The sequence below is a fragment of the Dasypus novemcinctus genome, chromosome 17 (genome assembly GCF_030445035.2).
Source record: "Dasypus novemcinctus isolate mDasNov1 chromosome 17, mDasNov1.1.hap2, whole genome shotgun sequence".
NCBI classification, from domain to species: domain Eukaryota; kingdom Metazoa; phylum Chordata; class Mammalia; order Cingulata; family Dasypodidae; genus Dasypus; species Dasypus novemcinctus.
In genome coordinates this window covers 96,233,790-96,248,827 of record NC_080689.1, presented here as the reverse complement: position 1 = coordinate 96,248,827, position 15,038 = coordinate 96,233,790, and the positions used below count along the sequence as shown (strand labels likewise).

The window sequence follows — 15,038 nt, the reverse complement described above, 5'->3', positions numbered from 1 at the left end:
GAAAAAAAGCCTTAAATAACTGAGTAAAAGAAAGACTTTGGGGGATACGCTGTGAGAGAAGACTAGGGGATAATGCGGTGTTACCAATCAGGAAATTGAAAAAAGTAAAGAATAAGTCAAAATGAAAATAAAAACAAAACAAAATGAAATGATAAAGAAAGAACACCAACGTTGAAGGCTAGGGCATTTAAGGACCTCAGATGGACCTCAGTGCGTGATGGATTCAGGGATGGAAAGTCTGAGATATTGAGGTCTCCAGAGATGTGAGTCTCTGTGGTGTGGGCCACCAGATTTTAGGGAATTCAGACCTGGCAACCTCCAATCTGGTCTACAGGAAGCCTGCGAGCCCCACAGTGTAACACAGCCCTCAGGGATCCCCACAGCTGGGTGCCAGCCTTAAGGGGGAAGTCAGATCCGCAAACTCTATATTATGACTGAACCCTGCAATTCATTTACTTAGCTGGGCTCATTAGTATATCTCACTTCAGCTTTTGGACAGCTCCCGTCCTGTGATTCCAAACTTCTGCCACTAGAGGGCGCCTCTACACCGCAGCCACTTTGCTAGTACAGATCTGAAGCCCGGCCTGTGACGCCGAAAACAGATTCGAAAACCGGAATTCCCAAGCTTCGCAAAATATTCCCTAATCAGCTTCCAGACGTGTCCCCCTCCCTTGCCGCAGCCTAAAACAACTTTCCGATTATGCCTCTTTATTGCCTACAGCCTATTTGGGTCGGAGACAGGCTGCCGGGCTTTTGGGGGCGGGGCTTCAGGCGGAAGCGCTATTGTTTATGTTCTCAATCACAAGTTTCTCCCGCTTCACAACAAAACACCGTCTATCTTCCCAAATTGCTCTGCAAAGGCGACCCGTCGCATCAACCCGCCCACAGCTCGCCGAGAACTCCGAACTCCTTAACAGCTCAGAGCCGTCTAAAAGCTGTGCCGCCGGGCTGGACCGTGGTTCCCCTCACCCCCAATAGGGAGGAGCCCGTGCGCAGGTCTCACCTACGGGCAATAGAACCCAAATTATATCTACTAGACCAATCCTCTCCGTTGCCTTTCCACCCAATCAATGTCCAGGCACTTCTGCCCTGCAAAAATCCCAAAAAAGCCTGGCCTTGGAGAGCCTGTAGCCGCGCCCAACCGTCTCTTCCTGGGACCTACCGCAAAGGCAAGTTCACTCAGTGACCATCTTGCCTCCTCCCTCAGGAAGACTAAATATTAATAGGATGTCTATCCTACCAAAACTGATCTACATATTCAATGCAATCCCAATAAAAATCAACACAGCCTTCTTTAAGGAACTAGAAAAACTAACTATGAAATTTATTTGGAAAGGAAAGAGGCCCCGAATAGCCAAAGACATATTGAAAAAGAAAAACGAAGTTGGAGGAATCATACTACCTGACTTCAAAACATACTACAAAGCTACAGTAGTGAAAACAGCATGGTATTGGCATAAGGAGAGACACACAGACCAATGGAATCAAATTGAAAGTTCTGATATAGAACCTCATATATATAGCCATATAATATTCAATAAAGCCACCAAACCCTCTCAACTGGGAGAGAAGGGCCTATTCAACAAATGGTGCCTGGAGAACTGGATATCCATATGTAGAAGAATGAAAGAGGATTACCATCTCACACCTTATACAAAGATCAACTCCAGGTGGATCAAAGACCTAAATATAAGAGCCAAGACCATAAAGACCTTGGAAAGCAGTGTAGGGAAACATCTACAGGACCTTGTAATAGGAAATGGATTCATGAATATCACACCAAAAGCACAAGCAGCAAAAGAACAAACAGATAAGTGGGACTTCCTCAAAATTAAAGCCTTCTGCACCTCAAAGGAGTTTGTCAAGAAAGTAAAAAGGGAACCCACACAATGGGAGAAAATATTTGGCAACCATATATCTGATAAGAGACTTATAACTTGCATATATAAATGACTCCTATATCTGAAATATAAAAAAGATAAACAACCCATTTAAAAGATGGGGAAAAGATTTAAACAGACATTTCTCCGAAGAAAAAATACAAATGGCTTAAAAACACATGAAAAAATGCTCCAAATCTCTAGCTATCAGGGAAATGCCAATCAAAACTACAATGAGATACCATCTTACTCCCATAAGATTGGCAGCTATGAAAAAAAACAGAAGAATACAAATGCTGGAGAGGATGTGAAGAAAGGGGAACACTCATCCACTGCTGGTGGGAATGCAGAAGGATCCAACCATTCTGGAGGACAGTTTGGCGGTTTCTCAAAAAACTAACCATAGATTTGCCATATGATCCAGCAATAGCACTGCTGGGTATATACCCAGCAGAACTGAAAACAAGGACGCAAACCGATATATGTACACCAATGTTCATAGCAGCATTGCTCACTATTGCCAAAAGTTGGAATCACCCCAAATGCCCATCAACAGATGAGTGGATCAATAAAATGTGGTATATACACACAATGGAATACTACTCGGCTGTAAGAAAAAATACACTACAAACACACGTGAAAACATGGATGATTCTTGAGAACCTTATGTTGAGTGAAGCAACCCAGGCATTGAAGGACAAATACTACATGACCTCAATGATATGAAATAAGCAAGCTGCCTCAGAGAGCTAGAGACTGGAAGATAGGCTTACAGGAAATCGGGGGGTGGAGGAAGGATGTGAGCTGACATCTGCAGGGGTGGAATGTATGATGATCTGGCGGTTAAGTATGAGCACAAAGAAGGGATAAAATGGGGGCAAGGGGTTGCCTTTGGGTGGGGCTTTGTGGTTTTGAGGGGGGCTGGGGATGGGCGGATGGGTAATATTGCCCAAATATATTGGGGGGAGGAAGGGGCAACATACGAACATAGGAGAGTGTCAGGTGTTGGTTGAGAGTAAAATGCTGAGAAAATCGTATCAAAATATAATTAGGAGGTTTACCTGTTTAGGATGCTCGGAGGGGATGGTCTGATGCGGGACGGACTCTTGGGGAATGTCTGAATGCTCATTTTGCCAAGGTGGTTGTACCATTGGGTAGAGACCCAAGTAGTGAGAGTTGGGGTGGACCCACATCCTGGGGAGGACTAATGCCATCAAAAAAGAGGAAACTGTATCTCTCAAGAGAAAGGGTGGCTCCCAGGGCATTAGGGCAGTTGAGCAAGTCAGGTCCTGAAAACTGTTGCAAGTATCTCTGGACGTGGCTCCTCGGGAAATGGACATTGGCTGTGGCTGTGGGCCCCAAGGGGAGGGGAAAATGGATGTTGAATGGATGGAACCAAGGTAAATGTGGGGTAAGAGAGGAGTTTCACAAGAGTACACAAGGATGGATATAAAACATGTAATATTACACCAAAAACATATAGGGTATGACAGACTAATAATGTAAACCATAATGTAAAACATAGGATAACTAAAAATTTAGAAAACTGTATATGCTAAAGTATGGACCACAATGTAAGCACAGATGTCACCTTGTTTGAAAGCTATTGTCTCAGAGTCTGTACATCAGTTTAAGTAAATATGATATGAATAAGTTATAAGATTATTGCTGTGGAAGGGAAAAGGTTTTATGGTGGATGTGTGGGAGTACTGTATATTCTATATATGAACTACTGTGATCTAAGGCTCTTGTGAAGAGAAGCTCAATAATTAGGAAAAAACAAAAGAAAAAGATAGGATGTAGAATTTTTCCAAATCAATTCTAGATCTAACCTTTAAACTCATCGCTATATTCCATTTTACTAGTAAGGGAACGTGACATTATATTGGGCTTCACTTTTCAGGAAGTTTTGGATCACAGAGTGGTTCAACAATGGCAGTGGAGGAATACTGGTATGGGATGTTATTGACAGGCGATATATGGTTGACAGGGAGGTGTACAGGGCATATGTCCAGGGTGCATGGTAATGTTTGGATATACTCATAGTGGCAACAATTAAAAACAACAGCTGGGGGGGTACTGGGTTCCTAGCCGGGGGTGCTCTGTCGTGGTCCCTAGGGGAGCAGGGGCAGTCCCCCAGGTGCAACGGTAAGGACCAGGAAGGAATGAGGGTCCAACAGTGAGCCCCTGATACTAATGACTATGCTTGTGAGCCTATACACCTGAAATAAGAACAAGACCTAGAGCAGCATTGTGCCTGGGAGTTTCCTCCTGACCGCCTTCATGTTACTCAAATGTGGCCAGTCTCGAAGCCAAACTCAGCATGTAAATGCAATGCATACCCCCAGCATGGGACATGACACCCAGGGATGAGCCTCCCTGGCACCGAGGGATTACTACCAAGTACCAAGCTGATGATGCGACTAGAAAATGACCTTGAATTAAAGGTTCAACATGGCCCAGCAGAATATCCCTGTCTACATATAATAACAGGAGTTTAAAATGCTGTTTGACCTAATGTAAGGGGGAATGGAAAGGAGAAATGAGTTTATATGGCTATGAGTCTCTAAAAAAGAGTCTGGAGGTTGTCAGAAGGATTGCCCTTATGCATACCTTAGCAGAGTCTCAGAGACAGATAAAGTAGATACAACCCCAGGTATTGGTTCTTTTGAAGGCTAAAGAGACCCATGGGTTCTATGGTCATGGCAGATGGGGTTCACTGCCATGTCAGTTGGCCCTTCTTTGGAGCTGGTGTTTCTGCATGATGGAACTGGACTCAGATGGGATCTCTTTTCACAAGACTTTCATGCTACCTCACTGGAATTGTAGTTGGTGTTGGGGTTTAAGATATATCTAGGGGATTTGAATCTCTGGACTGACAATATGATAGCCACGGCCTGAACCTCAACAGACTTCAACTCCTACACTCTGATTTATTGTACTTACCCCACTCATCTAACATGGAGTTGAAGAATGTCAACCACTACACCATGGAGCCTAGAGTGCCTACAACTGAAAGCAGGAGGATTGCATCCAGTATCCATGTGGAATCTAAGCCCCCTCTTGACATAGATGTGCAATGGACACAACCAATCCAAGGTCCACAGAGAAAATGTGGCATTGGTGTGGGAAAAGTGGCCATGGTGGCTGCTGGGTGTGGGGAATGGGAGGAAGAGATGAGATGTGGAGGCATTTTTGGGACTTGGAGTTGTCCTGGGTGGTGCTTCATGGACAATTACGGGACATTGTAGATACCCCCAGGGCCCACTGGGTGGAACGTGAGAGAGTATGGGCTATGATGTGGACCATTGACCATGAGGTGCAGTGATGCCCAGAGATGTACTTACCAAATGCAATGGATGTGTCACGATGATGGGAAAGTGTGTTGCTGTGGGGGGAGTGGTGGGGTGGGGGCGGTGGGGTTGAATGGGAACTCATATTTTTTGAATGTAATATTTTTTAAAAATGAATAATAAAAAAAAAATTGAAAAAAAAAGAAAATTTCAGACCAATACCTCTTATGAATATAGATGCAGAAACCCTGAACAAAATACTGACATATTCAATCCAACAGCATATTAAAAGGATGATATACCATGAAAAAAAAACAAAACAAACAAAACGAAACAAAACAAAACCAGTATCTCTCCATGTGATTTGTTAAATACATTTTTATTTTTGAATAATTTTAGATGCATATAAAAGTTGCAAATTTGTCCTCAGAGTTTCTGCACACCTTCCCCCACTTCCCCCTAATGTTAACATCTTATAATTATAGTACATTTGTCAGATAAGAGGTTTACATTAGTATGCTATTAATAAGTACAGCCTAAACTTCATTCAGTTTTAAATAATTTTTTACTCCTATCCTGTTCCCCCTCCAGAATCCATTCCAGGACACCACATGCATTTGGTTTCCATAAATTCAAAGCAGGAATATTGTGTGACCTCACAGAATAACGTCATGGTCATTGCTAATGCAATGCTCACTTTTTAAGGAAATAATATTATATTTTATTCTGTACATCAATATTCTATGCATCTGGCAAGAAATCTCATTATTTCAAGTTTAAAAGTCAATTTTGCCTATATATTAAGAATTTGCTAACTCATTTCATTCATTCGTTTTTGCCCAAACTAACTGAGCACATTCATTGGTGCTCTGTAGCTATAATGGGATCAAGAATTCCATAGATTATGTAGAATTGTTTGAGAACTCTGACATGTTAGATCTGGTTGCATGTGAATCAGGTCTTATATATTGCTCAGCCTGATATTATGTCTGTGACAGGAGCACTTGTGTCAAGTGCTTTGAGGTTAGGGCTTGGGGTTGTGTGTCCTGGGCAGAGCAAATATACTTGCCAAGTTGGTTTCATCTATAATGTACTAATAGTTTTTGCCATTTAAACAACAGGAGTATACAATATTGAATCAAATACTTAGAGTTATAAATTTTAAAATAAAGGGAAAAATAAGGTGTTGTGTGTTGTGGGTTTTTTTTGTAGTTACTACAAAAATGCAAAATTGCCATGTTGTCCCATGTAGAAGGAATCACCCCATTTGAAACACTCCAGGCTCTTAAGCAAATGTGTAGGCACCAGAGTGGTTAGGGTCTAACTGAGATGTCCCAAGGTCACTTCCCTCTCTTACCACAGCCCTCCAGTTGCAGAGAACATGATCATGTAAACCAGAGGGGGTGGATCCTGACCATCTTCAAAGCTAGTTCTGCTCTTACTTGTATTTTCATGGCACAGTATTCAGTCCTGATCCTCTGGCTGTGGTCACATGTCAGGAAATCATCTGTGGGTAAAAGCAGTATAAAGCACACCACGTTGCATGAGAAGAGAGAGGTGTCAGCATCATTTGGCCATGAGCTATTTGGATTTATGATTTTCCTTTTAGCATGTAGTTCATTTATACATATATATACATATACATTTATATATGTATATATATATGTATATATACATATATACATATATATATATACGTATATATGTATATATATATGTGTATATATATATATATGTATGTGTGTGTATTAGTTTTCTATCATTTCATACCTAATTAGCAATTTTTCAGGTCAGAGTTTTGTAGATAAGGAGTCTGGGTCCAGTGTGGACAGTTCTCTTCTCAGGTTCTTACAAGGCTAAAATCACAGAGTCCAAAGGGCTATATTCACTCTAGAGCACAGATTTCTCTTCCAAGCTCATGGGGTTTGGCAGAATCAGTTCCTCAGGTGGCAGAGCTGAGATCCCATGTCCTTGCTGGCTGTCAGCTCTCTCCTCCTAGAGCCTGTCCACATTCCTTGCCACATGGCCCCCTGGATCTCCACAACAAACTTCAGATATATTCTTCCATTTCGAATCCTACTTATCTATTTTCTTGTGTTCTTTGTCCCAGACCAGTACACCAAGATTTAATGGACCCCCCTTCTTAAAGTCAACAGATTTAATGATATATGCAAAATCCCTTCACAGCAGCACCTGAATTAGTGTTTCAAAGGCTGAGAGAAGGTGTGTTATTACCAGGGAGCAGGAGACCCCAGGTTTTTTTAGTATTCTACTTAACATATGTCTTTTTTAAAATCCTTTACCAAATATTGATTGAGCATCAATTGGATCTTTGGTGGCAGGGAGCGATGGGAAAATTTCACTTTTGAAAATCATTTTATGATTTCAGAGAAGGGGATAGAAGAGTGAGTTTTCCAGCTGGCCCAGAAATGAGAATGGCTTTCCAATTTCTGCATCTTCAGTGTGTTATTGCTTGTTAAATGACCCAGAAGTATCTGCAAAAACCAAAAATTACTTCTACCTCTTGTTGTAAGTACCACAGTACTTATCCTAAACTTCAAGCTTTCACTCAATTAATGTGCCCTCAGATCTAGCCCCTGTCCACTTTTGCACAGTTTTTCTTTTGCCTAAACTATTCAGTCCTTCATCACTCAAATTCTGTTCTTTTCTTTTCTCTCTTTCTTTTTCTCTTTTTCTCTTTTTTTTACAAATGAGTTTAATTTACTTCAGATTCTTCTTGAGGACAGAGGAATACAGTGTTTACAAGGTGAGCTACCTGTACAGGATTGCTTACATGTGCATCTCAAGGCCACAGGCCACCGTGAGCCCCACCCTCCCCCAATGACCCCAGCGTGAGGTACTGTCAGGTGGGTGGCCGCTGGGCAGGTAGGGTGGCCGCTGGGCAGGTAAGGTGGGGGAGTGATGCATGGAAGGAAAAGCCACTGGCCATGGAAGTTAGTACAGAACCTCCCCACAAACTAAGACACCTGATAGGATCCTGGTGGACAGCACCTAGCTGGGGCGGGAAGGATGGAGATTGAAACCCACGCAGCTGGGTATACATTTTAATCAAGCAGCACCGTCCCCCTCTCACCTTGGGGCCCCACCCTCACCAGCTCTTGTCAGGGAGGAAGGGTAGGCAGCAGTAATTTTGATGCACAGCTCCCTCCACCCACCCTATCTTTCCCATTCCTTGCAGCTGCAGAGGCTGGAGGCCCTTTCCTGGCACTCAACAAAAGGACAGTTACTGCTGCCAAGAGGGCCCCTGGGGTCTGAGGGGAAGTGGCTGCCCCTGTGAGGGGCAGGGAAGGTGGCGGCAGGTCTGGATGCCCACCTCAGCACACAGTACTCTGCACCTGTACCACCCGGGAATGGGGGCAATCGATGAGATTCTGCACACAGACAGGGCACGGCCCAGCCCTGCCCCTCAGCTCCAAGCACTGGACCCATTCACATGGCTGAGGGCAGCTGGGGGAGGCCCCTCCAGACTCAGCCTCCAGCCCACAGCCTCCCGGGCGTTCTCAGTGCCACTCAGCAGGGTTCAGTCCAGTGCCTGGGGTGGGGGCAGGCAGTGCCCAGCACAGTGCCAAGGGCAGACCCCTGGCCTAGCTGGACATCCAGCAACTCACAGAATAAGTAAGAAAACCAGCTCTCAACCACACTTATGTCCAAGACACAGTATGTCCATGTCTGTGTCCTGCATCCGAGGTGTCATGCTCCATTGCAGAGGACCCTGCCACCCCCCAGGGGTGCATAACTCGATCCTCTGCCTGCCTGACCCACCAGGCTTCTCAGTCCAAACCCTCGGCAGCTGTCCATTTGCCAGGCTATGACCCCTGGGTGGGGTCAGGAGGGAGGGCTCTGCTCAGCCAAAGGCCAGCCCTTGCGCCGGGTCAGTTGATGTCATCATCGATGCTGGCATTGGGGGTGCTGGTGGCTTTGACTTTTTCTTCTTGTTGGAGCCCAGGCTGGAGGCAGTCCCTACCAGGCTCAGAAGAAATTTCATATTCTTGGATTTTTGTGACTTGGGGCTGTTGGTACCTAAACCCCATCCCTGATTCTCACTCGTCTTGGGGGAGCACCAATCAGAGGGTGAGAGCTCAGAGGACCCGAACCCCTGAAGCCAGCTGACAGGGCCTGGCTGCCAGTCATGTCAGAGCTGTCATTGTCTAGGGAGCCCTGACCTCTGAAAGGACAGCTGAGGGCCCAGGAAAGAAATCCACACAGCTTGCAGCTGCCGATCTGTGTGCTGGAGGCAACACAGGTGTTATGGGATTTTGAGGAGTTCCCTGACTATGCAGCAGAAATGAAATTCAAGAGCACATCAGGTGAGTTAGGCCAGTGATTTATTCAGGTAGAGAGGAATGAGAAATGAGAGAAAATAACAGTCCAGGGGGCCCAGGTAGAAAGGATGGGGCTGAAAAGTGAGAAAGCGGAATGATTTACAGGCTACAATTTCCCATTATAGATTATAAATCCCCAGGTTTACTTGCGTGGCCACATGGCAGAGGAAAAATGGAGAGAGAGGTGTGCAGAGGGCAGGACAGGAGTCCAGAGGTGAGAGAGTGAGAGCGCTATTTCAGGCCTCGCGCCTGGCTTTTTGAACCATTAATTATTCCATCTGTTTACTAATGGCAGGGAGGAGTTCCAGCTATTCGCTGTTTTGATTGATTACCCTATCCATCAATCCCCCATGAGGCCCCAATGATAAAGTCCTTGGGGACTAGCTGGGGCTTCTCCTGGCATCCAGAGAAAGTCTTTGTTTTGGATGGAAGAATCTTGGGGAGGATCTTCCAACAGTCACCTTGGGGGTTACTGATGTCCACGTGGACTTCTTGCCACGTTCCAGATCCATCTATTGATTCCCTCTTATTAGCCTGCTTCACAGGGGCCTTATGGACATCTTGTTGGTGTGCTGAGAAATAAGCCCACATTGCATGCTGAGCAGGCTACACAGCTCCTCTGACCCCAGGGTGTCATAGCTCTTCCCAGTGGAGTTATGCTTACAAGAATCTGAAATGCTAAACCCCGTGTTTTTGTGTTTTGATTACTTAGTTCAAGGGGAATTGGGGTTCTTACTAACTCTCTCTTCTTGGCTTTCTTCTCAAGCCATAGGACCAGTCGTTGCCATTGATGTCATCATCTTCCTCTTGGCCACTTTCAGACTTGTTCATACTGTTGCTATTGGCAACCTGGAGCCTGCAATGTGTGGATGCTGTTCCACCCATTCCCAGCACTTCTCCAGATGGAGAGCAAAGCTGGAGGCAATGATGCTGGGACTGCAATTGGGCAAATACACTCCTTGCTAGTCCATTGGTTGAAAACATGTTCAAAGATGTCCAAACTCCATTTGGTCCACGATCTCAAAATCCTTCATGCATCAGGGCCTGTGGGGTCCAGGAAGAATTATCCACACTTTACAGCTCGGTGGACCTCAAGACAGAACCCAAACAAGAATCCTGGACCAGGTCTGCATGTGAATCCTCAGCATGGCCTCCAGTTTGCTGTTATCCAGGCCAGACAAAGCCATCTCCTCCATCTTCATTTGTAGCCTTGTGGAGATGGTGCTCTGATTGCTCACAGCCCAGTGGGCAGAACATGACCAGTCTGGCAGGCGCTTGGGCTGGGGTCCTCTCAGGACTGTGTCCTACTGTGGGTGGCAGCAGTTACTCTGGAGTCCCAGGTCCCTCGGTGCATCGGTCTCCCCTCTCTGAAGTGCTCTTTCCTGAGCTTTGAAGACCATCCCCTCCTCTATTTATGCATGAGGCCAAATGTCCCCTACTCAGGAAGGACATTTCCTTATCCCATATTTTAGGTGGAACCCTCAGGGCCGGTTACCCTGCATTAAACATCCTCCCTTACCATCGTGTCATCCATGACTAATCTGGGTAAGCATGGAAGGAGATTATATTGTAGTGAAGCTGGAAACCTATCAAGTAGTAAAAATTGAAGTCAAATAAGTAAACTTCTGTATGTATACTAAAGGTAACTTCATGGAAGAGCAAGAATAAAACATGGGGGTAGGAAGCAAACCTGAAGAAATTATTAACATCTTCCAAATCCAAATACATGAGCAAGAACATGGTGGACTGTTGATGAGAAGGAATGCCTTCCTAGATGATGTGGGTCTGTGCCGCACCATTCCTAAATGCTGGGAGGGGAGGTTTTCCTAAGGTAATGGGCCCTGAAGGAGACAAACTACAGAAAATGAACTTATTATTTATTAGAATTGGAACAATACATGCCTTGGGAAACTCCACTTAAAAGAAAACATCTTGGGGACATTAACTAAGTTTCCTTGCAGGAAAAGTTAAACTCATTAGAGAGGAATAATTTTCTATATATAAAATTGTTAAACTGTCCCAATTTTCTTTTTCCTCTGACTGTTCATGTAGAGGATTGGCTGTGAAATGGACCTAGGGTCACATTTCCCTACCTTTCCTGAGTAGCAGCATTGCTACAGGGGAAGAAATCTCAGAGAAGTAGGACAGTAGTGGCTGCAGAATGTTATTTATTTATCATGTGCCCCTCCCACTAAAATGAAATTTTTATGATACATGTTACAGAGATAATGTGTCGATGTCTTTGAGGACCATTATTCTTCCTATCACCACTTATCATGGGTCCTTCGTTTACATTGTCAGGAGCTGTTTATGAGCAGAATTTGCATCTTCCATGTTCCAGAGAGATGGACGCTCATCCCTGAACAAGCAAATACTGAGCTTTATTCACTGCTATATCAGTACAAGTGAGAGTCATAACCTGATAGATCAACTACCACTTCTTGAGCATTCTTTCTTCTTTTTAAATTTTTCATAAAGCTTTAGATCATAAATGGTACATAAACAAGAGTGGGGATTCCTATATTCTTGGCCCCCTCCCCCTCCCATATTTCCCACAATAAGAGCATCTTTCACTATGTGGTACACTTCTTACAACTGTTGAGCACATATTGAAGCATTGCTACCACTGATGGACTATTGTTCTCACTATATTTTACACTCTGTCCCATGCAATTTGTAGGTATGAAAAAATAAATAATGGACTACATCCATCATTGCAGTGAAATGTGGGACAATTCCAATGTCCCAAAATGCCCCCATGATATATCTATTCTTCCCTCTCCTCCTCTCAGAACTTCTAGTGGCCACTCCCTTTATATCAATGATACAAGCTCTTCAATTACTAGAAGAATGATATGTCTAAATTAGAATAATAATAAGTCTATTTTAGTGCATTGTACATTTCCCAATTTTGAGGACTTAGGGATGCCCACTCTGCTTGTAATTGAGTGGGGACTGAGATCCCATGGGACAGATGGATGGAATGATCTTGCTAACAGGCATGCTCTGTTCCTTGGGATAAACCTTGTCCATCATAATCTCCTTTGTGAGTCCCATTGAACTGGAGAGTAAGTGAGCAAATTTGTTGAGATTCAGAGTTCACCAGTACATGAATGGTCCAAAGATTTAAGTTTTTGGTATATATATATATATATGTATATATACACACACATATATATACATATATATGTATATATATATCTGAGGAGAAGTAGAAATCCATATATATATATATATATATATATATATATATATAACAAGTATAGTGTTAAGTACAGGTTCAAATAAATGGGGCAGAAGAACCATGCCATGTGTAAAGAAAATATAAATGAATCTAATTCTTTTATACTGGGAAGCATAAATTCCAAAGTAAGGACCACTGACATGGTGCCTAATTTCTGAATTTGTCTGCCCTATGTATGTTATCTAGATATCTTTAGAGGCCCCAGGAGCCCTGCTTTCAGAGGCACTATTTACTGTTAAATTTTCCTATACTGACTACTTATTCTCCTTCCATTCTTCTGGTCCCTGCTACTATCCTCCATAAACAATATCAAGATACATTCCTTGTCTTCTCAGGTTCAAAATTTCCCCTTGAAATTTTGTCTGCCACTCTCCCTTCTTACCTACTGGATCCCGCATTCTTCCAGTCTTTACAGCTCAAGCTCTTCTGATGAGACCTTTACTGTCCCATCTCAGTGCCTTTGCTCCTTTCTTTCTACCTTATCTTTGAAAATAAAATAGCATTTCAAAAGATAGAAAGTCATTTCTCTCAGTCACCCTCTTCTTATTAAAGGCCAGCTCCCAATTTTCTAATCCTAATTATAGATATGTGCAAATTTACCCATGACTTTGTTCCCTTACTTATCAATATATGTTTTTTATACATCTCTGACACTTTCAACCATTTTACCTTGAATAAATTTCTTAGCCTTTCGGTGGTTAGTTTTTCTCAGACATGAAATGAATATAAGGGTACCTATTTTGTAGGAATGTTGTGAGTTAAAATGTGTAAATACACGTAAAATGCTATGAACAGAACCTATATATAGAAAATACCTGGATCTTACCATTAATAGTGTTTTCACATCTCTAGCAGTTTGATATTGTTTATGAATTCCAAAAATAAACATTAGATTATGTCTGTGAACTGGTCTTTTGCTTTGGGCATATTAAATTATATTGGATTCAGAGATTTCACTTTTAGTTGATTAAATAATTATTAAGGTTTTGATTGGGCCACATCAGTAGGACATTGAGTCCCACCCCACTGCAGGGAAGTGAGGTTGGAGTTTTGAGCTGGAGCCCTGCAGGAAACAAATGTGAGAGAGCAGTGTAGGTGAGCCTTGAGAGAATCAAGTCCCAGAGAGAGAAAAAAAGCCTAGAGAGCATGATCAATTAAAGCTGACCTTTTGGAGAGAATAGGGCAACTGAGTGCAGAGAGAAACAAGCCCCAGGAGAGAGACAAGACTTATCCCAGCCTATACCTGACAGTGGAAGAAATGGGGACCACAGAGCCTAAAGAGGAAGAGGAAGGCTGAATGATGGTAATCATATTGCTCCAATACAACAGACTCAGGTGAGGCAAGTAACTTATGCTTTGTGGTCTGGTAACTGTAAGCTTCTATACCAAATAAATATCCTTTATAAAAGCCCACAGATTTTTGTTATTTTGATTTAGCACCTCTTTGTCTGACTAATACAACATCCCATTCAAAAATGCCTTTTGTTTTCCATTGGGCATACATTTTAAATGACTTATTTTCCTGTGGCTTCTTTAACACATTACAGGAGACTTGATGACTTGCAATAGCAGACATCAATCCTCTTGTGGCTTTGGCAGCCAGAACGTTGAAACCGGTATCACTAGGCTGAAATCATGGTTTCTGAAAGGCCACACTTCCTCTGGAGACTCGAGGGGAGAATATCTTCTTTGCCTCTCACTGCCCATGATGACTTACAAATTCCTTTGTTGTAACTTCATTACATCAGGGTTCAAGTTCAGCGCCTTCAAATGTCTCTCTATTTTGCTCTTACATTACCTTCTCTTCTGAGTGTCTGTAAAATTTCCTTCTTCCTCATATAAAGATATATGTGATTGCATGAATTTTCCAACCTGAAAACCCAGGATAATGTCTCCATCTCAACTTAAATTATAAAAACTATAAAGTCCTTCCTTATAAGGTAATATTTATTGGTATGAGTATTTAAGATCAGATATTTTCAGATGATTATTCAATATTTACTATGTACCCTTCAGCTCTGATACTCATTTATCCAACATGCAAAATGCATTTTCCCCATTCTTCATCCCCAAATGTTCCAACTAATTTCTGAAACCTCTTCTAAATAACATCTGCTCAAAGTTCCTAAGTCATTATCTAAATCAAGTAAAGATGACAATTTGGGTAGGATTCATTCATTTTGAACCACTAAGCAGGAAACAAGTTTATAGACTCCAAAATATCATGATGGGACAGGAACAGCGTAAAAGTTTTAGACATTCCTATTCCAAAATGGAG

General features: G+C 42.8%; 1 pseudogene and 1 gene segment (V, D, J or C); one reads left to right on the top strand and one right to left on the bottom strand.

Moving 5' to 3' along the window:
- Positions 1–15,038, top strand: part of LOC101439582 (Ig kappa chain V-V region MOPC 21-like) — an 81,175-nt gene that overhangs the window by 60,692 nt on the left and 5,445 nt on the right.
- On the bottom strand, positions 9,039–10,718 carry LOC105744875 (ataxin-7-like protein 3; annotated as a pseudogene).